At 37.0% G+C, this 27,721-nt stretch overlaps 1 long non-coding RNA gene across 1 annotated transcript; it reads left to right on the top strand.

Annotated features, from left to right (window-relative positions):
- The first annotated feature begins 579 nt into the window (after positions 1 to 579).
- Positions 580 to 27,721, top strand: LOC144955887 (uncharacterized). Its single transcript, XR_013641840.1, has 3 exons — positions 580 to 714; positions 2,931 to 3,269; positions 27,674 to 27,721. It is a non-coding gene; the product is annotated as an uncharacterized LOC144955887 (long non-coding RNA).

Below are 27,721 nucleotides of genomic sequence, written 5' to 3'. Positions count from 1 at the left end.
ATGAGAATGAGAGGGACAGAGAGGCGAGAGTAGGGTGGCAGAGAATGATAGAGAGAGAAAAAGATAGAAAGAGATAGCGAGAGAAAGAGATAGAGAAAGAAAGATATATAGATAGAGATAGATAGATAGATAGATAGATAGATAGAGAGAGAGAGAGAGAGAGAGAGAGAGAGAGAGAAAGAGCTAGATAGATAGATAAATAAAGATATCTAGATAGATAGATGGAGAGCTAGAGCTAGAAAGATAGATAGATAGATAGATAGATAGATAGATAGATAGATAGATAGATAGATAGATAGATAGATAGATAGATAGATAGATAGATAGAGATGGGGAGAGAGAGTGTGTGAGAGAGAGAGAGAGAGAGAGAGAGAGAGAGAGAGAGAGAGAGAGAGACCCACCAACCCAATGAAAGAGGGCATTGACACCTTACCATATCAGTAATTGGAACCAACATTGGCGTTAAGGTTGGTGTCAGTGATGATAATATATGTCGTAAGGTGGGAGTTTTATATATATACCGTCATTGAGTGCGCGTGAATCGCTCTGTAAGCACTCACTCATTTCAGTCCATAGAATGGAATTGTTCATAACAACACAAAGGTTGCTCTGTAAAAACATGTTCTAAAATTCTGGCTAGAAAACTCGTTGTTCAATAAATGTAGTTGGTGACAGTGATGATAATACAGCTCGTAAGGTCGGAGTTTACCGTCGGTAAGTGCGAGTGTGGTCACTCTGTAAGCACTGACGTATCTCATGTAGTTGGAAGGAAGTGTACATATCAACATCGACGGCTCTGTAAATTGTAAAGTGTAATAAACCAAAAAATGAACATAACAGCTTCAAAAAAGGACAAAATACCAACAGAAGTTCTCATTACTTCTTTTTTGAAGCTGTTATATTCATTGTTGTTGTTGTTGTCTATTACATTTTACAACCCGCAGCCTCTAGCAGTTTTGTATTACTTTGACGTACTCTGTGAATCACATGTTAAAATTTTGTTCAAGAAACTCGTCCTTCAATTATCGTTGGTGATATATATATATATATATATATATATATATATATATATATATATATATATATAATATATTATATATATATATATATATATATATATATATATATATATAATATACGTATACATGTGATACATAAATATATATATATGAAATATATATATATATATATATATATATATATATATATATGACGTAATATCTGAGTATTCTGACGATGATTGCTTAGGTGTATCCGTAAAAGAGAAAATGCGTTGAATGCGTCTCACATACGCATCTCAGTAAATTTAAAGGACTTGTTCGTAACAATACAACTTTACTCTGAAAAAAAAGTCCTCTAAAACCTGAAATATCTGGTTAGAAGTCACCAAGTTTAACCGTTATTGACAAGATGAAGGTAATTTTTAAATCGATGAATATTTGAAGGATGAGCTTCCTGGCCAAAATTAGCCAAAATTCTAGCCAATTATAAATACGCGCTTCTTCATGATTCTAACTTAAACTCAGCGATTAAAAGCGAGATAACATTGTCAGAGCTGCCATTGAAACTTCAAAAATTTCGTAATTTCCAAGTAAAAAAAGAAAAGTCATTTTAAATAGCTTTAGAAATAAATAAATTTCCCTTCGCATGATCCAAAAAAAATGCTTCAAAGACTTGAATATCGGTTCTAAGGAACTGAACTTTCCTTTTCAACAAGATTAATTGAGTCAAAGAATGTTTTTCTGTAGCTGTTACTAGTCGGGTGTACATTCGAATTTTCCAAAGAACTTGTACGCGCACATTATGCTGTGCTAGAGGATTCGGGAATTCGGTCTATTTCTACGATGGCCTTGTTTAGATATAGATGAGTGGTGATAATCTCTTATCGTGTTGTAATAGTGAGTGGAGTGAGACGACTTTTGATTCGATGGTTTGTGTTTAGGTTGTTTTTTACATTTGTGGCCCATCGTAAAACGGTATTAGGTCGGGATAGATTAGTAGACCATTTAAAGTGTAGTAGTAGTAGTAGTAGTAGTAGTAGTAGTAGTAGTAGTAGTAGTAGTAGTAGTAGTAGTAGTAGTAGTAGTAGTAGTAGTAGTAGTATATTATTATTATTATTATTATTATTATTATTATTATTATTATTATTATTATTATTATTATTATTATTATTATTATCATCATCATTATAATAATAATAATAATAATAATAATAATAATAATAATAATAATAATAATTATTATTATTATTATTATTATTATTATTACTATTATTATAATTACTACTACTACTACTACTACTACTACTACTACTACTACTACTACTACTACTACTACTGCTACTACTTCAACTAGTGCTTATAAAATAAATTTACTCATTATACAGTGATACCCGTAACAAATGTGAGTTAACAGACCTACAAATATGTTCACTTTGTTCTCCACCTCAATGAATATAAATTAACCTCAAGTTTTAAATTTGTGGCAATAAGTTCACTTTCAAGCATCTAGTTGTGGGGTTTTGTGGTCTTGTGACTCTCTGTCCGATCGGAAGGTCCTGGATTCGAGCCTTGTTCGTCGCATAGTTGAGTAAAATAAAGAACTGAACATACACATTCTTAATTGCATAATTGAGTTCTTGGAGAAGGCTCTTTACTCACATTCCCAAACAGTACTCAGGTGTACAATGATTACATTGCCTTTAACAGCGTTGTCTCTGTCAGATAAAATTGTAATATCGCCTAACAGACGTCATGTCTCGTCTTAATTGTTAAATGTTGCTGTTGTTCATGGACCTCTTGTAAAGCGCTTTGAGCACGTTTATTGAATATTCCTCTATATAACATCTCAATGTTTTGTTCATCCCTACATAATACGGTTTTGACACGGTAACTCACATTTTTTGCTTGTTTGACTTTCTATTTATCTAGTATTATTGTGTCCTTTAAACTGTCACTTAATATGGAAAAAGAACTGAAGAAGTGTGTATGAAAGGTGGCAGACAAAGCAAGAAAGAAAAATACACGAAAACAACCATCCCAAAAATTCAGTGTTCATCGACTGTCGAGGTCTTATACACCAGTGCTTGCTCCTTAGTTTCAAAATTTGATATTTTCACTAAATATGAACCTCCATGTCAAATAAAAAACGGCTTCACACGTCAAAGTTTTGGAGGAATTTGTGATATTCTGTGAGCACTGCGGGTCTTGGATAGGACTATTATAGTAATATGCATGGATCGGAACCAGAAACTTTCCAATCAAAACAAGGTTTGTACGTTGTCGATCCTTTACCATTAACGTATACCTAATTGCAGGTTTGATAATCAAAATTGTGCAAGGGCTAATTGTTATTATGAAAATACCCTCAAACCAACGCAAAATATTGTCCATTACAATACATTTTGAATTAAGCCCATAATGCGTTCGGTTATCAGACCTGCAAATATATGCACGTCGCTTACAATACTTGTGATTAATTCATTATTGTTTTTACTGCGATAGAGCGTCTTTATTTGAATTTCTATTGGAGTGAATCAGATTTCAAAAATGTGTCAGTGCATGACATAATCAGTCGGAAGGTGAAAATTTTGGATTTGCATTTTTTTTTTTCATTTTCTGAAAGAAATGCTCACCTGAACATTTTAATCTCTATTTGAAGTAAATCGGGTGATTTTTCATGAAGTTACGTCAGATGCATGGAAACGGTATCTCAAATTTCATACTTTTTCAACCTGACTAGCTGTAAAAAATATTTGGAAGTAAAATTAAGCTTAGATATTTCCCGAAGATGTACAAAAAGGTTTGATTTAATCATTTATGACAAGAACTCATTTAAGATCAAAATTGACCTTCTAACTACACATGGCAATATTATCTCAGTTCAAAGCTTTTCACCATCCGACTGATTATGTCATTCACTGTAACAAATGTATTCATATTTGAAATGATGAGAAATTAGGAATATTTGAATTTATGTTTTTTAAGAAATGAAAGTAGAAAGGGGGAGAAGTGGCCGTGTGGTTAAGGCATTGCACCGTAACCCGGAAGGTTCCGGGTTCGAGCCCTGTTGACATCAGACATCTTGTTTAATAAATTATCTTTATCTTATAATGTCGTGGTGGAAGGTCATAGTAGTATATTAAAGTAGAGAGCATGCAATACTTGCGTGTAAATAAAGGCGATTACGAACATGAATTCATTTATTTTCATTTTTATACTACTATATTGTAAAAATATGGCATAGATCTAGATGGATCTTTTGAGCCATCAACGATCCTAACAGCTCCGGTACTAGAGTATATAGATAGTATGAAGTTGACGCCACTCAGGTTTTTGTTATTGCTTTTTGCCATCCTCGTTTATGAGTAATTCTCACAAAACTGTATTAACCTGACTACAAACGTTCAAGCTTACAGATAAATTTGTTTGTTGGTCCGTTATACTTATGGATGGCAATGTTGTGAGCTTCTTAGCCAAGCGCATTCTATCTATAGGTACGCGCAATTGAATCTGGTAACAGGGAGGCCAGATGGCAATTGGATTCAATAGTCTGATGTCACGGCGCCCAGCAACGGCGGCCATCGTGGTTCTAGCTAAACAAAGAAAATCTGTACTTTTTATTCTTCATGCTGCTAGAACTTTTCATATGCCTTGTGATCAGAATGTATAAAAGTCAAAACAGGATCATATTTATAATGTTTTTCTCCTCTGGATACACTTTTATGTTCGTAGGAGAAATATTTCATAAGGGCGTTGGCCATTGTTCCGATAGTTTAGAGCCAGTTACCAAGTTACCATGCGTCATTACGAGGGAAGTGACGACATGACTGTTGAAGCGTATTGTTAACACTAATAAATGACAGATAACGATGCCAAAGTAGATTGTATAGATAATCACTTGAGTCAACCTGAGATAGAATTGCCCTTCAAGTTTGGATTTGCCACTAATGATGTGCTCGCTGGCAAAGAAATAACATGGGCTGTACAGAACAAATTTTACGCGGCTATGTGGTCTAGTGGTATGACACTCGCTTTTGGATCGGAAGGTCCTGGGTTCGAGCCTCTTTCGGCGCATAGTTGGGTCCTTGGAAAAGACTCTTTACTCACATTCTCTCACCGTATCCAGGTGTAAAAATGAGTACCTGGTCGTCAACAGCGTTATCTCTGTCTGAAATATTGTAATGTCGCTTAACAGGCGTCATGTCTCGTTCTACATGTTACGTGTTGCTGTTGGTCAGGGATCCTTTGTAAAGCGCTTTGAGCACATAAATTTAGTGGATATTGCTCTATATAAAAGCTCTATTCTTTTAAACTCCCGCCCAACCTCTTTTCAATTTTGAATCTGTATATATAACAAAAGGTCTTTCAAAAAATTTATTTGTGATGATCTTACAAAGATATCAAGTTCGATAAAAAAAAACTACAAAAAATTACTTGTGAATGGCTAAGTGCTTGTTGGCAAAAATCTAATATGGGCTGCACAGAACCATTTTGACTCCCAATCTCTTTACGGTTTTGACGCTAAAAAAAAAAGTTATTATAAAAATGTATGTATTTGTGGTGATAAAAGAAATTTACTTGTGAAATCAAAGCAACATTAATTTGTTGTAATCATTGCTATACAATGGGGATTAAAAAAACAAAAACAGAAAAAACAAAAAACAAAAAAAAAAAAAAAACAAAAAACAAATAACTTGAGGTTTTATATAGGGCAATACCCACTAAACGTGTTCAAAGCGCTTTACAAAGGATCCCTAGCCAACAGCAACATGTAACTTGTAGAACAAGAGATGACGCCTGTAAGGCGATATTGCAATTTTTTCCTTGACAGAGAGAACGCTGTTAACGGCCAGGTACTCATTTTACACCTGCTTACGGTGAGAGAATGTGAGTAAAAAGCCTTTTCGAAGTATTCAACTATGCACCTAGCGAGCCTCAAAACCAGATAAGATTGTGCAATGACTGAAACACGCCTGGAACTTCCCCCGCCACCCACCCCCCCCCCCACCAATTTTTTTTTTTTAATTTAGAAAATATATTCTATTCTTCGTGTGGCCTTGTGGTATTGACACTCGCTTTCAGATCGGGAGGTCCTGTGTTCGAGCCTCGCTCGGCGCTTTCTTAAGTCCTTGGATAATGCTCTTCACTCAGATTCTCTCATCGTACTCGGGTGTAAAATGAGTACCTGGCCGTAAACAGCGTTGTCTCTGTCGGAAAATGACAATTGTAATACGGCCTAACAGGCGTCATGTCTCATTCTACATGTTACGTATTTTTAAAGAACTCAAATGTCATTTTGACATGACCCTTACATTAACTCTCTCCTTACCGACCGTATTCATGATTTTTCCAGAAATGTTATACCCACCCAATACAGAACGTGACTTTTTACGCTCACATTCATTAGAAATACGTACACAATGGATATACATTTTTGCAGCATAACAAGATTTATAAAACAAAGATTTTTCAGAAAATGTTGAAGTAATGTACAGAACAAATGTGACTAAGAAACATGTTATCATTGTATCGTAACAAATGTGACGATTTTCCTGTAGTTGGTGAGGAGAGGGTTAAAATGCAGTGTTTGGTCTGATAGTGGACTTAGAGTAAATCCATGACCTGACACAGCCATGAAATTATACCTCAATACACGGCTACGAGGGGGGGGGGGGTGCCAATACCTCAGTTAGTAGAGCATTCGCTTCATACGCAAAGCGACCGAGATCGATCCCGGTGCAGTCGAGATTGTTTCTGACCCTCACCCCCCCCCTCCCTGTCCACCAAACAGTGATTGGGTAGCTGGGTCTGTTCGATCTGGCGGCGAAAAGTACTTTGCGATAGACTAGCATCCTATCCAAAGGATAGCAAGCAATTGCAGTTGTCCGTTTCACGCTATGGAAACAGGGATAAATTTCGGCTCCATGGGCCTCATGGCTCTGAAGGACTTTTTTTTGCACACGGCTACGACAATCAAACGAAAGTGAAAAATAAATTGTGTTCACTCGTTTAAAAATGGCATGAATAGGATTCAATAGTCGTAACGTCACTTCCTTCCTAATGACGCATGGTAACTTAGTAACACTGGCTCTAAACTATCGGAACAATGGCGGACGCCCGAATGAAATATTTCTCCGGCGAGCATAAAAGCGTATCCAGAGGGGAAAAAAACATAAATTTGATCATGTTTTGACTTTTACACATTCTGATCACAAGACATATGAAAAGTTCTAGCCAGCTTGCAGAATAAAAAGCAATGATTTTCTTTGTTTAGAACCAAGATGGCCGCCATTGCCGGGCGGCGTGACATCAGACTACTGAATCCAATTATCGTTCTCTTTACTATTCCCAATGACAACTCCTTATTCATTTAATTTTGGTAATCGTCGCATGTGTTGAGAGTAATCTTTATGGATCTTCTGGTTTCTGAGTGATGGTATCTTTATTTCTAGATTGAATATGTGCTGGTCGTCGATAAAAAAAAAATAAAAAGAAGACTTGAGATTTTATATAGCGCAATATCCACTGAACGTGCTCAGAGCGCTTTACAATGGGTCCCTGACAGACAACAATACGTAACATTTGGAACGTGACACACGACGCCTGTTAGGCGATATTACAATTTTTTTCGGACAGAGACAACGCTGTTAACGTCAGGTTCTCATTTTACACCTACTTACGGGGAGAGAATGTGAGTTAAGAGCCTTTACCAAGGACTCAACTATGCGACGAACGAGGCTCGAACCCATGACCCAGGATCATCTATCCTTGCTCTTTTATGTTTCGTAATGTTAAGAATCTGCCTATACATCCTGCTACTGAAATGGTTATGCCACCTTTATGACTCAATATGAAACCTATTCACCTTTAGTCATCCGACTGACTTTTTACATACAAACTTCCAGAGAATTTGGAACCGAAAAAGTAGAAGGTATGACGTCACTATTTCTTTACCCTATTCTGTCCACTGTCGAGGATGTTATTTATGCGTACATCTGAAATGGCGAACAGTAGTAGTAGTAGTAGTAGTAGTAGTAGTAGTAGTAGTAGTAGTAGTAGTAGTAGAAGTAGTAGTAGTAGTAGCAGCAGCAGTAAGTTCTCTGCTTTAAAGAGCACAACTGTAAAAAGGCAACCGAAGCTGTTATCAAATCCATGTTTATACAAGTACTGACGAGGATAAGGAGGCGCAGGCACTCAGAGAACACATGTTCGGCAAACAGAAACGAGCACAACAAATACGAAGTTCAGATGTGGACGGAAAAGCGAACGTTCGATCGTCGCGTTCGTCAAACAATGTTTGGTCGCCTTATTTTGTTCAGGTGTTTACCCACCATGAAAACCACGAGTCAAGAGTAAATTTATCATCAGTGATTGTTTTCTATTTATTATAATGAAAATTATTCATGTTTTTGCATCCTACTTTTGTTTGTTTTCCTTTAACTATAGATGCTGTTTTAGGTGGCGTAGTTGCACACATATGTATTGGCTTATGATCGTATAGTGGCTTTTTGATAGATGGTAATGATATTCCTTTGTTGTAGATGTTAATAATGACTAAAGAGTTCAAGGGCCATGATGATAGTTGAATGCACAACATCAAGACATTCAAATCAAAGTCCAGATTCCAAGTTTGATTTCTAACTGTTTTATTTGTTGTGATAAATTCGAAATCCAAATCAAATAGCATGTTCATAATTCAATCATTTTCATAAATTCCAAATCCGTAAAATCAATTCAAATGTAAAGTCATTTTGCCTAAGTGACCATTTTCAATATACGTGGAATATTTCTAAGTCCGTAAAATATAGATTCTTAGTAGGATGTTAGAACTCACAGGATACTAGGAGAGTGCAGCTCATAGTGAAGTCGAATGCAGAATAAAGTAGAATAATCGAATAGAATCCCGTTTTGAACAGAAACACTCTGCTTTATACCCTCTTGTAATCTGTTCCCACAATTCCTTTCACCAAATGTCAGTTTTTACGCCCAAATCATATCGTACGCCCAAATAATACTGTACGCCTAAATAATAAATACCAACTAAAATGTACAAGATATGAAGTAAGTAGAAAAGTGCCAGAAGACAATAGAGAATAAAACATTTTTCGCGGCGGTGGTGGGGTTTGAACCTGCGACCTTATTGGTACGACAACTCCGCCTGGCAGGTGAGAGCGTGGCTCTACCGTGTGAGCTATCCACGAATACAAAAATATTCGTATCAAACCAAAGGCATTTCTAGAGCTCTCTCTCACCCACTTCTGGAGACCGCCGGTTCGCTCGCACACAACCATCGCGAAGTTATTTGACCAGCAGTTAAGCTTAATAGCCAATATTCTCAACACAAACATATAACATAGAAACGATTGAGACATTGAGTATGCTCCGGTATATGGGGTGAATTTTTAATTCAGAAAAGTGAGTGGAGCAGGCACTTGTGTTGGTAACAACAAGATATGAAGTGAGGAGAAAAGTGCCAGAAGACAATAGAGAATAAAAAATTTTTCGCGGCGGTGGTGGGGTTTGAACCTGCGACCTTATTGGTACGACAACTCCGCCTGGCAGGTGAGAGCGTGGCTCTACCGTGTGAGCTATCCACGAATACAAAAATATTCGTATCAAACCCAAGTCATTTCTAGAGCTCTCTCTCACCCACTTCTGGAGACCACCGGTTCGCTCGCACACAACCATCGCGAAGTTATTTGACCAGCAGTTAAGCTTAATAGCCAATATTCTCAACACAAACATATAACATAGAAACAATTTTTGATTCTCTATTGTCTTCTGGTACTTTTCTACTCACTTCATACCTTGTTGTTACCAACATAAGTGCCTGCTCCACTCACTTTTCTCAACTAAAATGTAATGCTTTTATCCCCAAATACCAAGTAACACTGATCAAAGAAAGTAATTTTCTAGTGCTCAATATAATGACCAATCCATTAACTTTGGACGTAGAACTCTCCTAAACCCATTAAATATTGACCAAGTTTCCCCGAAATACCTGCTTCTTAAATTCATTCAATTCATTTGCTGGAATAATTGATCATGTTTTTCACTAGAATTCTCGTGTAACCTTTTTGCATAAGCTTACTCTCTGACAGCTGTGCGGGTACGTAATTTACTCACAACATTCCGCAGACCGTATAGATAGTATGCGCTTGGCTAAGAAACTCATAACATTGCCATCCGGAAGTATAACGGACCAACACACAAACTCTGTGTAACCATGAACTTTTATAGTCTGGTTAATACAGTTTAGTGAGAACAACTCACAAACGCGGATGGCAAAAACAATAACAAAGGCCTGAGTGACGTCATCTGCATACTATCTATAGATAGTTCGAAGATGACGTCACTTAGGTGTTTGTTATGGGTTTTTTTTGCCATCCGCGTTTATGAATAATGCTCACTGAACTGTATTAACCTGACTATAAACGTTCATGGATACACACAGTTTTGTATGTTGGTCCGTTATACGTCCGGATGGCATTGTTATGAGCTTCTTAGCCAAGCGCATACTATCTATAATAATATAACAATATAACGTATCAACACACAAAAATGTGTAAACTTTGACAGTTTAAAGATAGTGTGCTAAGAAGCTCACAATATTGCTATCCGGAAGTACAGGGTGTCCATAAAGTCTGGACACATGGAGATAGTAGAAATTCCTCTTTAAAAACCAAATCTTATTCAATTTGCGATGTAAATGAATTACGATGGCCGCCCTTGCTGGGCGACGTGACATCAGACTATTGAATCCAATTTATAGTCTGACACTGGAACTCTAGTTTGACGTCATTTTAAAGGTTTGTGCAGCGGTCTAGTGAGTTGTTGTGAATAGAGCTTGAGGCAACAAGTCGGTGATTCCATTGGTTGAACTATTGAATACAACTCACGATTTGTTTTTGTGGCCAATGACTTGTCTTTTAACGTGTTTTTTTTTGGTCAGTGTCAGGCTATAAGTTGACGAAGGCAACGCACTGACCAAATAAAATGGACCATCACACAAAATGATGTGTAACATTGAAGGTTTATCGTCTGGATAATACCGTTCAGTGAGAATAGGATTCAATAGTCTGATGTCACGTCGCCGAGCAACGAGCAGCTTGGTTCTAAACAAAGAAAATCGGTACTTTTTATTCTTCATGCTACCTTGAACTTTTTTATATGACATGTGATCAGAATTTATAAAAGTCAAAACATGATCAGATTTATAATGTTCTTCTCTGGATACAGTTTTTGCTCGTATTTCAAAAGGGCGTCCGGCATTCTTCTGATAGTTTAGAACCAGTTACTAAGTTACCATGCGTCATTACGAAGGAAGTGACATCACGACTGTTGAAGCCTATTTCTCAAAAACATGGGTGGCAAAAAAAAAAAAACCCGAGTGACATCAAATTCGTTCCATCTATAATGGATGGACATTGACGTCACTCAGCTCTTTGTTCCTGATATTTTCCAGCTATTTTTATGAGTAGTTCTCACTAAATTGTGTTAATCAGACTATAGATAGAATGAAGTTGACGTCACTCGGGGTTTTGTTGTTGGCTTTTCCCATCCACGTTTATGAATAATTCTCACTTAACTGTATTATCCAGAATAAAAGTTCATGGTTACACAAAGTTTTGTGTTTAGGTCCGTTATACTTCCGGATGGCAATTTTGTGAGCATCTTAGCCAAGCGCATACTATCTATAAACGTCCCAGGTTAACATAGTTTTGTAGTGTTGGTACGTGATATCCGGCTGTGATTTTTGGATAAACGCAATGCATCAATCAATGATTGTTAAAGATTAACGCAATGCATCAATCAATGATTGTTAAAGATTAACGCAATGCATCAATCAATGATTGTTAAAGATTAACGCAATGCATCAATCAATGATTGTTAAAGATTACACGCCATTTTCTGTGTCCTTTATATTTTTTCTGTCCGTCAGATCCGGTGAGCATTTTACTTTTACCCATCTGCAATCATTACTCTCTTCTTTTCGTACTGATTCTTAAAACAACTATGATCATTCATTCTTACACTCTTCACACGCAAAGGGACGATTTTTTTCCTGTCCCCCCCCCCCCCCCCCCCCCCCTCTGTCCACCCAGCAGTGAATAGTTAGCTGAGTCTGTTAGATTTGGAGGATAGTACTTTTCAATTGACTAACGTCCTATCCAAAAGATAGTAAACAATTGCGATCCGCCGTCTCACGCTATAGAAACCGGGATAAACTCCAGCTTCATGGGCCTAATGGCTCTGAAGGACTATATTTATTTAAATCATAATACGCAGGGGAAAAAAATTAAAATAAATAAATACAGTCATTTATATATCGCATTTCCAGGGTTTTCCATAAAAGTACTTTACGATCCACTAGCGTCCTATCCAAAGGATAGTAAACGATTGCTATCGTCAGTCTCAAGCTATCGAAACCGGGATAAACTCCGGCTCCGTGGGCCCCAATTGCCCTGAAGGACTACCTTTTTCAAAAAGTGACTGTGACATCAATGTCCACCACCTAGCTCATCCCAACATTACACTGTTTTGAGACTGTGGGTTACGTATGTTGTGCGGCTATGTGGTTTTATGGTATGACACTCGCTTTCGGATCGAAAAATCCTGGGTTCGAGTCCTGCTCTGCGTATCGTTGAGTCATTGGAAAAGGCTCTTTACTCACATTCTCTCACGGTACTCATGTGTAGAATGAGTACCTGGCCGTTGACAACGTTGTCTCTGTCCGAAATAAATTTTAATGTCGCATGTGTCGCAGGAGTCATGTCACGTCCTACATGTTTAGTATTACTGTTGGCCAGAGACCGCTTTATATAGGGCAATATCCACTAAATGTGCTCAAAGCGCTTTACAAGGGGTCCCTGGTCAACAGCAACATTTAACATGTAGGACGGGACATGACGCCTGTTAGGCGATATTACAATTTATCGGACAAAGACAACGCTGTTCACGGCCAGATACTCATTTTTACACCTGAGTACGGTGAGAGAATGTGAGTAAAGAGCCTTTTCCAAGGACTCAACTATGCGCCGAGCACGAGGCTCGAACCCAGGACCTTCCGATCCGAAAGCGAGTGTCATACCACTAGACCACATAGCCTCACAATGCTTTGAGCAAGTTCAGTGGATATGAGTTGACGAAGGCTACTCAGTGATCAACAAATGACTTGGCCACAACAGAAAACAAATCGTGAGCTCAATGATTTAAAATGCATGTTATCATCTTCAATCTTCAATGGCTTGTATTTGCAAAAAGGCCCCACGGGCCCATCACTGTAGATGTCCAATCACAGTCCAATCAAAACAGGGAGCAGTCACACAGTACTTTGACCAGCAAGTGCATTCAAAACCAGTCTGAAAGTTTCCAAGTATTCAAAGGACGTTGACATGCCAGTCAGTTATTGATCGTGGGGAAAAAGCTGTGTTTGTATGAGTCTGTTTTTGGTATGACTAAATGGATTAGAAGATGAAGATAAAAATTTTAAAAGATTTAAATCAACTAATTTGTAATATTAAAATTGACATTTTCTCAGTTCATTGAACTTTAACCGTTCAAACCCTTTAGGCAAATCAATTTCATTAACTAGAATTAAAAACGCGTTTAAAGTCCGTTTCAAGTCCCCTGCCGACGGATTATCGTGAATTACGAAATGAGGGGACGTGACATTTTGCATGCGAGCTTATAATATTTTAAGTGACATTACGAATTTTTAATACCGATAGTGATAGACCAAACAGTTTTCTCACAATGCCGAATTACTTTGATATCTTCGCCGTGTACAATAAAGTATGACTCAAACTTTAAAATGTTTTCAGTAATGGTGTGTTTATTCTCTTTCCCGTGTAAAAGAATAATCATAACAAAGTTGTATTCAATGGCGTAGCTTAGCAAATAATTTTGGGTTGTTTTAAACATTGTAGTAATACACAGTATTTATATTGCTCTTCACAGCATTGAAAACAGGCTCACGTCGCTTCATAATTTATTCCCTGGTGGACAACGCACATATAATATATTGGACGACACAAGCAGCCCGTTTGGTGCTTATATTTTTTTCGGACAAAGACACTAATGGCGCTTTGAATGTATTAATATTAAATAACGCTGAATCTTGACTTCTTTATCACCAGATTCCGTGTAAGTTTTGTACAGTACAACCTTTCAAGGGAACCGCAGTTTTTAAATACAAGAAACGCATTATTAAAAACATAATTATTAATTTGACCTCTCCACTCTGAGTTCCTGGTTGTGTGCCGTCTGTTATATAAATAGTATTGTTATTCACCGCATGCCATGACAAAGAATTCCTGCGCGCGCCTCTCTGGAGAGATACATGTACATTTTCAGTTCTCTACTCCTCATTTTATCATGTTTGGTATGTTTAATCCATATTGTTATCAATTTATATGAATATAGAAATCACAACAGGAAGCTGCTCATCTGGCTTTTAACTATTAATTGTAACAATTGTTTAAGTTTATGTCAAGTGTGTACAACGTACAATTTGCTGTGTCGTTTTAAACCCATTCATCTTGTGAAAAGTAAAACCCCTGGTCAAACCTGTGGGGATTTCAGTGATCGTAATGACAACAGAATTCACTGTGTTTGATATTGTTATTGTAAACCATCCAAATGTTCACTCATCCCAGACCCTTCGTTTCTTATAATATAGATAGAATGCGCTTGGCCAAGGAGTTCACAACATTGCCATCTGGAAGTATAACGGACCAACACACAAACTCTGTGTAACCATGAACGTTTATAGTCTGGTTAATACAGTTTAGTGAGAACAACTCACAAACGCAGATGGCAAAAACAATAACAAAGGCTTGAGTGACGTCATCTTCGAACTATCTATATATAGAATGCGCTTGGCTAAGAAGCTCATAACATTGCCATCCGGAAGTATAACGGACCAACACACAAAACTGTGTGTATCCATGAACGTTTATAGTCGGGTTAATACAGTTCAGTGAGTATTACTCATAAACGCGGATGGCAAAAAACAATAACAAAGACCTGAGTGACGTCATCTTTGAACTATCTATACCGTAAAGAAAAATATCCCAAAGTTTGGTAGTGTCACCGAGTAAAACAAACGTCTTAACGTCAGTAACAATTCAAGCGTTCGAGACATTTTCATTAAAATCCATCAGAAGGTTCTTATTGAAGATATTCACGTTAACGCGTGTTCACGGGTGTGGAACGGATATCAGCTTTAAATGGAGTCTTTGATATAGATAGAACGAAAATGACGTTACTCAACTCTTTGTTATTGTTTTTAGACAGCTATTTTTATGATTAAATGTTATCAATCATACTATAAACGTTCAAGATTACACATAGTTTTGTGTGTTGGTAGATTGTCCAGCTGGCGTATGTTGTGAGTTCTTAACCCAAACGCACAGCATCAATACCTGATAAAAACAAACAAAAAAAAAAAAAAACCCCTAAAAACTCGAGCATTTAATTTTTATTTCCTCTATGTACTCAAAGCACTTTAAAAGGGGTCCCAAGCCAACAACAACACTTAACATGTCATACGACAAGACACGACGCTTTCTAAGGCGATATAACATTTTTATTCTTCGACAGAAACACTGCTGTTAATGTACATGTACTTATTTTACACCTGAGTACGGTGAGAGAAATGTGAGTAAAAAGCATTTTCCAAGGACTCAACTATGGGTGGCTCAGTGCTTGACTTGAACCCTTGGCCATCCGGCTCGAAGGCGAGTATCATACCACAATACCGCAAACCGTTCACGAAGACACAATACCGAATTAAGGCCATGGGTTACATTTATGTATTTTAAAAAATAATGTACATCTAAGTTGTTGGGTTTTTTTAAAACCTCGGTCTGTTCAATTAAGAAGCAATACTGAATTAAGGCCACGAGTTACATTTTCGTATTAAAAAAAAACAAAATGTTAATCTAAGTTAATGTTTTTTTCAATCTTGGTCTGTTCATTAGAAGAAGCAATTTTGGCATGAAATAGAGAACACAGTTGTGACGTCAAAATACTGGTTCTTTTATTCTTGGAAGTGTGAAAACAGTTCTCCAGAGTATTGTACAACTGATCTTCTGGTTTCAGGGTGATGGCATCTTGTGTTCTAGTTTTAAAATATTCTGATTGTCAATAAAGATCATCCATCCTTTCTCTTTTACGCCCCGTAATCATAAGAATCTGGGTATACATCGGGTATTAAAATAGTTATGCCACTTCAGGATTTCAGTAACTTCTATTCATTCTTAGTTCTCTTGAAAACCGGTGACACTTTTCCAACCGTGAGAGAGGAAGAAAACATGTCACGACTTCCAATTCTAATTCCTTCTAGGTAGATTTTTAAAAAAATAACTCGTTAATTGACAGAAAGTTTCTTAAAAACGGCTTCTTCAACTTTGCGAAGTCCCATGTTTGAGAATGTTTTGCCAAGATGAGGAAGATGGAAAAAAAAGAGCTTCTATACAGAGCAATATCAACAAAACATGCTCAACGATCGATTTTGAAGGGCGAGTTTCCTGACCAAATTTTTTAAAACGCGGCAGTTAACTGATTAATAAACTCTCTCAAATAAATCACAATGCAATACTACAACATACATTTCAAAGGCTTTCATACGGCTTAAAGCGAAAAAATATATAGATATATAGTTTATCTATATAATTATTTATTATATATTTATAAATTATTTATTTATAATGTTAGTTATATTGAGTTGAAAGGGAAAAAGTCCCCTATTTGCTTTGGGTTATCTTCTTTTTTTTTTATCAGAGCCAAAAATCCCACAGACATTCCCATCGATCTATTAATTATTGAAAAGTCAGAATAACATTTCAACTACGCCCAAGTAAAATGGTTTTTAGTCCTAATTGTTACTATTATTGGGGTTCTGATAGCTCAGTTGGTAGAGCACTCGCTTACACACAAAGGGACCAAGATCGATCCCGGGTGCAAGTCGAGATTTTTTACTGACCCCCCTCCCCCAACCCCTTTCTGTCCGCCCAGCAGTGAATGGGTAGCTGAGTCTTTTAGATTTGGCGGAAAGTACTTTGCAATAGATCAGCGTTCTATCCAAAGGGTAGCAAGCAATTGCTATTGCCCATTTCACGCTATAGAAACCGGGATAAACTCCGGCTCCATGGGCCTCATGGCTCTGAAGGACTATAGTTATTCTTAGATGTCCCGATCGTTCGGTTGGAAGACTACTCGCTTCTCACGCAAATGAACCGAGATCGAACTCGTTTTACAAGTGGTCTAAAGTCAACAGCAAGACTTAACATGAAGGACGAGACATGACGCTTGTGAAGCGATATTGCAATATTTATTTTTTCAAACAAAGACAACGCTGCTTATGGTTAGGTACTCGTTTTACATCCGAGTACGGTGATATAATGTGAGTAAAGAGCCTTTTCAAATGACTCATCTATATTCAAATCCTGGACCTTCTGGTCTGAAGGCGAGTGTCATACTACAACACCACAAAGCCAAAAGTGACACCATTTAGTTGGACTCGAATGAGTCATATTATTTGTGCGAAGATCATTAAATCATTGATAGAAAAAAAATCAGAAAGCAAAAAAAAATAATAAATGTTTTTGTTTGTTTTTTTTTAAACCGAGATAATATAGCTCTATGTCGTTATAACAGAAGCTACTTCCTTGTTTACAATGATCCTTCTTGACTTTTTTGTGTGCCTTAGTAAGTATAGCCCATATCATATTATATATATCAAGCCCAGCTATGGATTAACTTCAATCCTTTGGATATATCGCCCTTAGAATAATGACGCCTTTCTTTTCCTACTAATGAGATGCTTTGCCGGCTAAATTTAATCTGACCGTGTATAATTGGAGTCATGAGATTCATAAAACCGAAGTTTATCCCGATATCTATAGCATGGAATTGATAATAGCAATTGCTCGTTATCCTCTAGATAGGACGCTAGTCTATCGGAAAGTAGTTTCCATCAGCTCTGACAAAACCAGCTACAGAATCATTTTTATCAAACAATAATTTGAAGGTTGGTTTTCCAAAACTCGTTAAATCGATTTTTTTTTACTTTTTGAGATGTTCCATTCATGAGATTAATTGAAATATAAACTTTATTTTAATCATCAATTGACACTTGCATTTCTATAGATTTGTGTTGATTTGAATTTTAAATATGATAAAATAATATCTAGACCGAATGAGAAATTATAGGGGAAATAATCCTCAATATCTCAAAATAGAGAAAAACGGAGTTAGGGAGTTTTACAAAACCACTCTTCAATTGTTTTTCGACCAATTAAAAATGTTATGTTGTTGTTTTTTAAAATCTATAATTTAGGACTAGAGGTTTCCGGAGCCATTAATATATATTTAATATATTTATTTTACTTCTTTGTGTGTCAGGCACTGTTTCATACACAGCGTTTCATATTGTAATCTTACACCAAAACAGAATACAGAAATAGCGGACGTTAAATTTGGATTCCAACAATGAAACGTCAGGATGAATGCTATTTATACACGACAAATGCCATTTATACACTCAGGGTTCAACAGTCGTGACGTCAATTCCCTCGTATTGACGCATAGTAACTGGTTCTAAACTATCGGAATAATGGAGGGCGAACGCCATTATCTCCATTACCGCCCTTATAAAATACTTCCCCGACAAGGTTAAAAGTGTATTCAGAGAAGAAAAACATTATAAATCTGATCATGTTTTGACTTTTATACATTCTGATCACACGACATGTGAAAAAGTTCTAGCCAGCATGAAGAATAAAAAGAACCGATTTTCTTTGTTTAGAACCAAGCTGCTGGTTGCTGGGCGGACGTGACATCGGACTATTGAATACTATTATAAAGAAACAGGACTGGAAAAAAAACAACAAAAAGACATTGTATACATATTATTCTAAAGCGTTTGCTACAGTACAACACTCAAAATTGAGCAACAGACTTCAGAATAATGGCATAGATGGAAAATATATGAGAATCATCACAAAACTTATATCGAGAACAAACAGCAGCCTTGAGAATATGCGGAGTACAAGTGAAATCAAGGTCCAAGCTCAAGTTCAACGTCTTTATCTGCAAAAGTGCGGCTATGTGGTCTAGTGGTATGACACTCGCTTTCGGATCGGAAGGTCCTGGGTTCGAGCCTCGCGCTCGGCGCATAGTTGAGTCCTTGGAAAAGGCTCTTTACTCACATTCTCTCACCGTACTCAGGTGTAAAATGAGTACCTGGCCGTTAACAGCTTTGTCTCTGTCCGAAAAATTGTAATATCGCCTAACAGGCGTCATGTCCCGTCCTACATGTTAAATGTTGCTGTTGGCCAGGGACCCCTTGTAAAGCGCTTTGAGCACATTTAGTGGATATTGCGCTATATAAAAGCTCTATTTATTTATTATTAAAAGGCGGATTGCCCATCAATGCAGATTTTATACAATTATTTGGTGACTTTCTCCATCATTGTGTTCTTGAGTTAAAAGATAAATGTTTAATAGTTGACCAAATTTATTGTTGATGGTAATAGACTAGTATCTAAGAAATGAAGAGGGATTTAAGGCAAGGTTATGTCATTTTGCAAGATCTTGTGTCAATATTTACAGAAATAATTATGAGGAAATTGGAAGATAAGCCAGAGATTGTGGTGAATGGAAGACAGATGAACAATTTGCGATACGGGGATGACACATCTTTGTTGGCAGATAGCAAAGAGTAAAAAAGAAATTGAGCTTGTAAATAGAGCAAAAATATCCACTAAACGTGCACAAAGCGCTTTACAAGGGGTCCCTGGCCAACAGCAAAATTTAACATATAGGACAGGACATGACGCCTGTTAGGCGATATTACCATTTTTTCGGACAGAGACAACGCTGTTCACGGCCAGGCACTCATTTAAAACCTGAGTACGGTGAGAGAATGTAAGTAAAGAGCCTTCTCCAAGGACTCAACTATGCGCCGAGCGAGGCTCAAACCCAGGACCTTTCGACCCGAAAGCAAGTGTCATACTACTTGACCACATAGCCGCCAGAACTGCTAGAAGTGTTGGTAAAGGAGAGTAAAAAGATGGGGCTTAATCTCAAAGACAAGGATAGAGAAAGGATGAAAATAACAAGGAAGGAAACCCATCTAGAATGCAATATAAAAGTAAATAAAAAATTTAAAATTACGGCCTTCCGCCACGGCACCATTTGATCCCGTCGCCTAGGCATTCCATGAAGGAATATTATAGATAATCCATCAAACAGGATATCTGATGTCAACAGGAATCACACATGTTGTCCAAGTGACCAAATTGGGGGGTTTATTAATCTCTCCCAAGGAAAAAAAAGAAAGTACCTGAAGCGGGACTCGAACTCGGAACTTTCCGGATCACAGTGCAATGCCTTAACCACTCAGCCACTTCGCCCCATTAAAACAGTTCAGGATATAAGATACTTTGGAACAATGATTACAGAATATGGAAACTGAACAAAGAACGCGGAGAACAAGATAGGACTTGCAAAGGCAGCTGTAATGGATAATGAGACCAATGGTCACAAACCGAGATAAGACTTGAACACCAACATGAAAATACTAAAAAAAAAAAATAATAAAAAAAAAAATTGAGCTTTTATATAGAGCAATATCCACTAAACGTGCTCAAAGCGCTTTACAAGGGGTCCCTGGCCAACAGCAACACATAACATGTAGGACGAGACATGACGCCTGTCAGGCGATATTACAATTTTTTGGGACATAGACAACGCTGTTAACGGCCAGGTACTCATTTTACACCTGAGTGGGGTGAGAGAATGTGAGTAAAGAGCCTTCTCCAAGGACTCAACTATGCGCCGAGCGAGGCTCGAACCCAGGACCTTCCGATCCGAAAGCGAGTGTCATACCACTAGACCACATAGCCGCACAAATACTGTAGTGCCAATTTTATTGTATGTTACAGTGCATGACATAATCAATTGAAAGGTGAATATTTTGGATTTGCATTTTTTAAATTTTCTGAAAGAATATGCACACCAGAGCATTTTAATCTTTATTTGAAGTAAATCGGGTGATTTTTCATGAAATTATGGTCAGATGTATGGGAAAGGTATCCAGCAACTTTTCTCAAATTTCATACTTTTTCCAACTTGACTAGCTGTAAAAATATTTAGAAGTGAATTTAGGTTTCAATATTCCCCGAAGATGGTTGATTTAATCATTTATGACAAGAACTCATTTTGGATAAAAATTGAATTTCTAACTAAACTTGGCAATATCACAGTTCAAACCTTTTCACAATCCGACTGATTATGGCATTCACTGTAATATATTATCGATGTGAGACATGGACCATTCAACACAGCACTGCAAAGGAAAATAGAAGCGATGGAGATGTGGTGTCTGAGACTTCTTCTGAGAATATCCTGAACAGAAAGAAAATCAAACGAAAAAGTTTCTAGAGGAGGCAGGCTGCAAAAGGCTCGAACCCAGGACCTTCCGATCCGAAAGCGAGCGTCATACATACAACAAGACCACGTTGACCACGTGGCCAATACAATCCTTTGTCATAGGATACTGTGCCATTTGCTGCGTGTGTCTTCCAACCATTAAAAATCTACTTACCCCTTCCCTCATTTCCACAAATGGGAAAAAGAAAAACCCTCTTCACGTCAGGACCGGAAATAGCGTGACATAGAGAATAATACGCTAAAATGAGGGTTTTCCCCCTTTCTTTATGGGTTTGGAATTACCTCCCTTGCCCCTTTATTTTATTTCAAGAGAGAGGAAACCACCATTTTATGGAATTACTTTCTGTTTATCATCAACTCTCTAACCCTTTACTATCGAGACTTGATTTCAGTCAAAATCCAAAGAAAGGCACAGTAGAGTTTGGAGTTGGAAAAGGCTCTTTACTCACATTCTCTCATCGTAATCTGATGGAAAAAAATAGTTCCTGGCTGTTAACAACGCATCTTGTCTCATCCTACTTGTTAATTGTTGCTGTTGGCTTGGGACCTGCTGTAAAGCCCTTTGAGAAGGATTAGTGGATATTTAAAACGCCAAGAGTCTCATTGTTGAGGATATCATGCGCTCTATAAGAGTCCGGCTCCGTGGGTTTTATAGCTCTAAAGGACTAGTTTTTATTTACCTCATTAACTCTTAGTTAAAATAAATATGTGGCTCCATGCATGAATCTGATAACTTACATTGTAGCTGAGAAAATCAAACATAAAATTTCACGGAAATCAATAAAATGCAACAAATTTTGTTCTATAATTATCCAAATTCGAAAATAATATGTCAGTGCATGACATAGTCAATCGGAAGGTGGAAATTTTGGATTTGAATTTTTCTTTTTGTTTTTTTTTGTTTTGCATTTTCTGAAAGAATATGCTCACCAAAGCACGTTAATCTTTATTTGGAGTAAATGGGATGATTTTTCATGAAGTTATAGTCAGATGTATAGTTTCCAGCATTTTCTCTCAAATTTCATACTTTTTCAACTTGACTAGCTGTAAAAAATATTTAGTTTTAGAAGTGAAATTAATCTTTGATATTTCCTGAAGAGATACGAAAAGGGTTGATTTAATCCTTTATGACAAGAACTCATTTTGAATAAAAATTGACCTTCTAACTAAACTTGGCAATATCTCAGTTCAAACCTTTTCACCATCCGACTGATTATGTCATTCACTGTAACATAATATAGCTAGTAAATAAAGTAGGACTCACGAGTAATATATTTTTTCACATTGACTCATTTTTAAAAGAAGAAACTGTGGCCTATCAGAAATGCGCCACTGACGACAATGAGTTTTGTTTCCTCAGCTTAAAAAGAAAAAAAAATCAAATGCCATAATTCTTATCATTTCTTAGCGACCGTCTCAAAACGGTATCTTATAGGGAAGAAAAGTTGCTGCTGGAAGTTGAATGTATAGATAGTATGCGCTTGGCTAAGGAGCTCACAACATTGCTTTCCGGAAGTATAACGGACCAACACACAAAACTTTGTGTAACCATGATCGTTTATAGTCAGGTTAATACAGTTTAGTGAGAATTACTCATAAACGTGGATGGCAAAAAACAAAACAAAACAATAACAAAGACCTGAATGACGTCAACTTCGAACTATCGATAGGACGAACTAGTTGCTGCTGAAAATTGAATGTATATAGCCATGAATATGTAGCATCAGAATCATCCCTGACATAACACCTATATAGCCATGAATATGTAGCATCAGAATCATCCCTGACATAACACCTATATAGCCATGAATATGTAGCATCAGAATCATCCCTGACATAACACCTATATAGCCATGAATATGTAGCATCAGAATCATCCCTGACATAACACCTATATAGCCATGAATATGTAGTATCAGAATCATCCCTGACATAACACCTATATAGCCATGAATATGTAGCATCAGAATCATCCCTGACATAACACCTATATAGCCATGAATATGTAGCATCAGAATCATCCCTGACATAACACCTATATAGCCATGAATATGTAGCATCAGAATCATCCCTGACATAACACCTATATAGCCATGAATATGTAGCATCAGAATCATCCCTGACATAACACCTATTGGAGACAATTGGTCTCAAAGATGATAAAAATATATATAAAATTTCTTTTATTCATCCCATGGGTGAAATGTTTCTTTAAGGTCTATTATTTATTCCAAGAGAAGACTGGAATAATCTAAATGTCAGCCGCAGTGCATCGCCGCAAACTGAGCTAGCTAAGGCCACAAACAATGCAGCGGATACCCGAGCTCGGTACCTTTTGGGTACAAAACAAATACCGTACCGCTGAGCCACGCTGGTAATAATGTAAAATTTTAAAAAATTACGCTCCTTCGCAACAGCACCATTTGACACCGTCACCTAATCATTCCATGAAGGAATATAGATAGAATGAAGTTGCCGTCACTTTGTTATTGTTTTTTTTTTAGCCATCCACGTTTATGTATGAGTAATTCTCACCAACTAATTTATCCTGACTATAAAAGTTCATGGTTACACAGAGTTTTATGTGTTGGTGCGTTATACTTCCGGATGGCAATGTTGTGAGTTTCTTAGCCAAGCGCATACTATCTATAGCTAATCCATCAAACAGGATGTGGGATATCAACAGAAATCACCTATGTTCTCCAAGTGAGCAAATGGAAGGGGGGGGGGTGTAATCTTGCCCAGGGAAAAAAAAACAAAAATGTCTTTAGCTGGGATCGAACGAGGGACCATCCGTATCACAGTTCAATGCCTTAACCACTCGGCCACTTCCAGGATACAACTTAACCCTGTCTGAAAGGGGTTAACTCTATGTATGCTATTCACATTCAAAGCTAGATTCATTAAACCGTCTGGAAGAATTTCAAAGCGGAATAACTCTGCCAAAGCTGAGCTAGAGGGACTTTCGTTGTTGCTTTTATGTAGGTTTTATAATTGGTTTACATTTCTTGCGACACACTTATGTGTAGTTCCAGTGACAAGGGGTTAACTCTATGTATGCTATTCACATTCAAAGCTAGAGAGTTCATTAAACCGTCTGGAAGAATTTCAAAGCGGAATAACTCTGCCAAAGCTGAGCTAGAGGGACTTTCGTTGTTGCTTTTATGTAGGTTTTATAATTGGTTTACATTTCTTGCGACACACTTATGTGTAGTTCCAGTGACAATAGTTAAAGTTAAAAGGAATGAAATGGAGTTGAAAAGAGCTGTCTGGCCTTCTATGTTAAATTTGGACATGAGCAAAAGCTAGATGTGCCTAAATGAGCCAATAAGATGGAAAATAAAGGTGACTCGTATATAAGGGAACAAAGCAAAACAAATAACGTTTCGTTTATTATTATTATTATTATTATTATTATTATTATTATTATTATTATTATTATTATTATTATTATTATTATTATTATTATTATTATTATCATATCATTGTTTTTACTATAATGACCCAGGCGTCAGCCGCAGAGCAGCGCTGAAACGTAACTGAGGGCAAGATGACTGACTTGCAGAAGCCCACAGAGGACCGCGAATATTCGAACTCGGTACCCCGATGAGTTGGTCCCAAGTACAATACAAAAGAAAGAAAAAAAAACTTAGATTTTATATAGCACACTATCCACTTAATGTGCTCAAAGCGCTTTACAAAGGGTCCCTGACCAACAGCAACATGTAACATGTAGAACGAGACATGACGCCTGTTAGACAAGATTACAATTTTTTTTCGGACAGAGATAACGCTGTTAACGGCGAGGTACTCATTTCACACCCGAGTACGGTGAGAGAATGTGAGTAAAGAGCATTTTCCAAGGACTCAACTATGCGCCCAACGAGGCTCGAACCCAGGACCTTCCGATCCGAAAGCTGGTGCCATACCACGAACACATAGACGCACAAGAGCTTAAGATCATCATAATATGACAATGACATTAATACTAAAATCCCCTAACCCCCAGCATCCACTGTTGTGGTCAGTCTAAGTTTGACAGGTCTTAACCATTATGAGGGGATTGGATCAGAGACTTGCCGTGTTTCGTGTCACGCAATGTCCTATTTTACATTACAAGAGAATTTGTTAAATTTAATTACATGAAAACTTGAGAAAAGCAATCTGTTATATATATATATATATATATATATATAATATATATATATATATATATATATATATATATATATATATATATATATATATATAAACAAAATACATAAAATAATAGAGCTCGACTTTTGATAGAGGAAGCTGTTAATGACATATTCTTGAGATTACGTAAAAGAGCGAGAATTAATTTTCTTCATTGACGACCAGCATTTTATTTAGACTCTGAAAACAGACAGTCAATAATTACACAAGGTATTTAATTCGTCCTCCGAAAGAATGGTTTCACACTTCCGATGAGATTAGAACCAATATTTTGACACAACTAAATGTTCCCTATTGGGAAATGTTATGTTTTAAAGTTTAAGAAATTAATTCCAAAATTCAGCAATGAAGGCATTAAGTAAGTATGTAACTTGAGTAAGTAAGTCAGTAGTGAGCCTCGCAGTCTGAATGACTCTTGCTGAGAATTGTGTGATTCAGCCATATTGTTTTAAAATTCGAGGAGCTGCTCTCTCTCTCTCTCTCTCTCTCTCTCTCTCTCTCTCTCTCTCTCTCTCTCTCTCTCAATCCATGTCGTTTTCATTGATCACGGTCCTGAGCCAGAGTTTAGAGGTTGTCAAGATCTAGTTGTGACTTTAGTACGGAGAGCACTGCAGATTTTGTTTAGTTCATTAGGGATTAATTCGGCCTCATCTGAATGAAGGGATTACCCTAATTCAAATGTCCCATTTAAATCAATCGATATTTGAAGGACGAGTTTCTGGCCAAATTTTAAATTATGGGTTTATCCAGAGTAGGGCAGCATTAGTGTTATGGAAATACTCTGTTGAAACCAATGTATGATATAGATATAAACAAGTGTGTATGAAAGGTCTCAGACAAAGCAAGAAAGAAAAATACAAGAAAAAATCCATCCCAAAATATCAGTCTACCTCGACTGGGGATCGAACCGGACGTGCCACCATTACAGCACAGAGGTTCCTGATAGTTGGGACAATTCTAATACCTATATTCTTCACAAGGTTACGCGATTTACGCTGTGAACCCTGGCTTGCATCAAACAACACATACATTGAACATGAGGGTGTTGTTTGATGCAAGAGAGGGTACACAGCTTAAAACGCGTAGGTGCCCTTGTGAAGAATATAGTTATTGATTGTCCCAACTATCGGAAACCTCTGTGGTGTAATGGTAGCACGTCTGACCGGTGACCGGTAATCAGAGGGTCTGAGGTCCGATCCACAGTCGAGGTGGACTGTTTTTTTGGGATGGATTTTTTCTTATGTTTTTCTTTTTTGCTTTGTCTCGCACCTTCCATACACACTTGTTCAGATCTGTGTTGAAACCAATACAAATTATTGTCCATTACAGCAGTGTTGAATCTAGCCCATAATTACATTCGGCTATCAGACCTGCAATTAAGTGCACGTCGATCTTGACCTTATCAGACTATAAAAATGAAATCATCTTCAAAATAAATAAGTAAATAAATAAATAAATAAAACTCCCTTTATTCATCGCATAAAGGGAATTTGTCTCTAAGGTCTATTCGAAAGGAAGACTGGCGTCAGACGCAGTAAAGCGCCGAAAATTGAGCTAGGGCGATCTAGGGTGACATACATCATAGCGACGGGAAATCGAACCTGATAACTTTCGGGTACGAAGTAAAGATCGTACCGCTGAGCCAGACAAAATAATAGACACTCTCTTATTTTTCATCTTTTATTTATTTACTTATTTATTTATTTATTTAATTTTTTAAATTTGTTTATTTATCTTTGATGACTGTTGGATTAACAACAGTCATCTTGTTTTCGTGGGTTTAAATGACAACAGCCATTAATACATTTTAAAAGCGCTCTGTTATTCCCTGTGGAACACGCAACAAAGTTAAAATCGACATTTTTATCTCTTGATTCCAATCAAACACACATCTTCGTGATTAAATTCTAGTTTTACGCGACTGTTACGTTCGTTTGTTGTTATATTTCTTTCTTTCTGTTTTTTATTATGTTTATATTTAATTATCTATTATTTTGTTGTTGTTCATGAGGCAGGAATAAAAGGAGATCTTGGATAAAGGTTTGAAAGAGAGCGGGATAAGT

This window comes from Berghia stephanieae, chromosome 10 (genome assembly GCF_034508935.2).
Source record: "Berghia stephanieae isolate SIO BIC M18660-M18661 chromosome 10, UCSD_Bste_1.3, whole genome shotgun sequence".
Classification (NCBI taxonomy): domain Eukaryota; kingdom Metazoa; phylum Mollusca; class Gastropoda; order Nudibranchia; family Aeolidiidae; genus Berghia; species Berghia stephanieae.
Note: the sequence above shows the minus strand (reverse complement) of the source record. Positions and strands in the feature narration are given on the sequence as shown.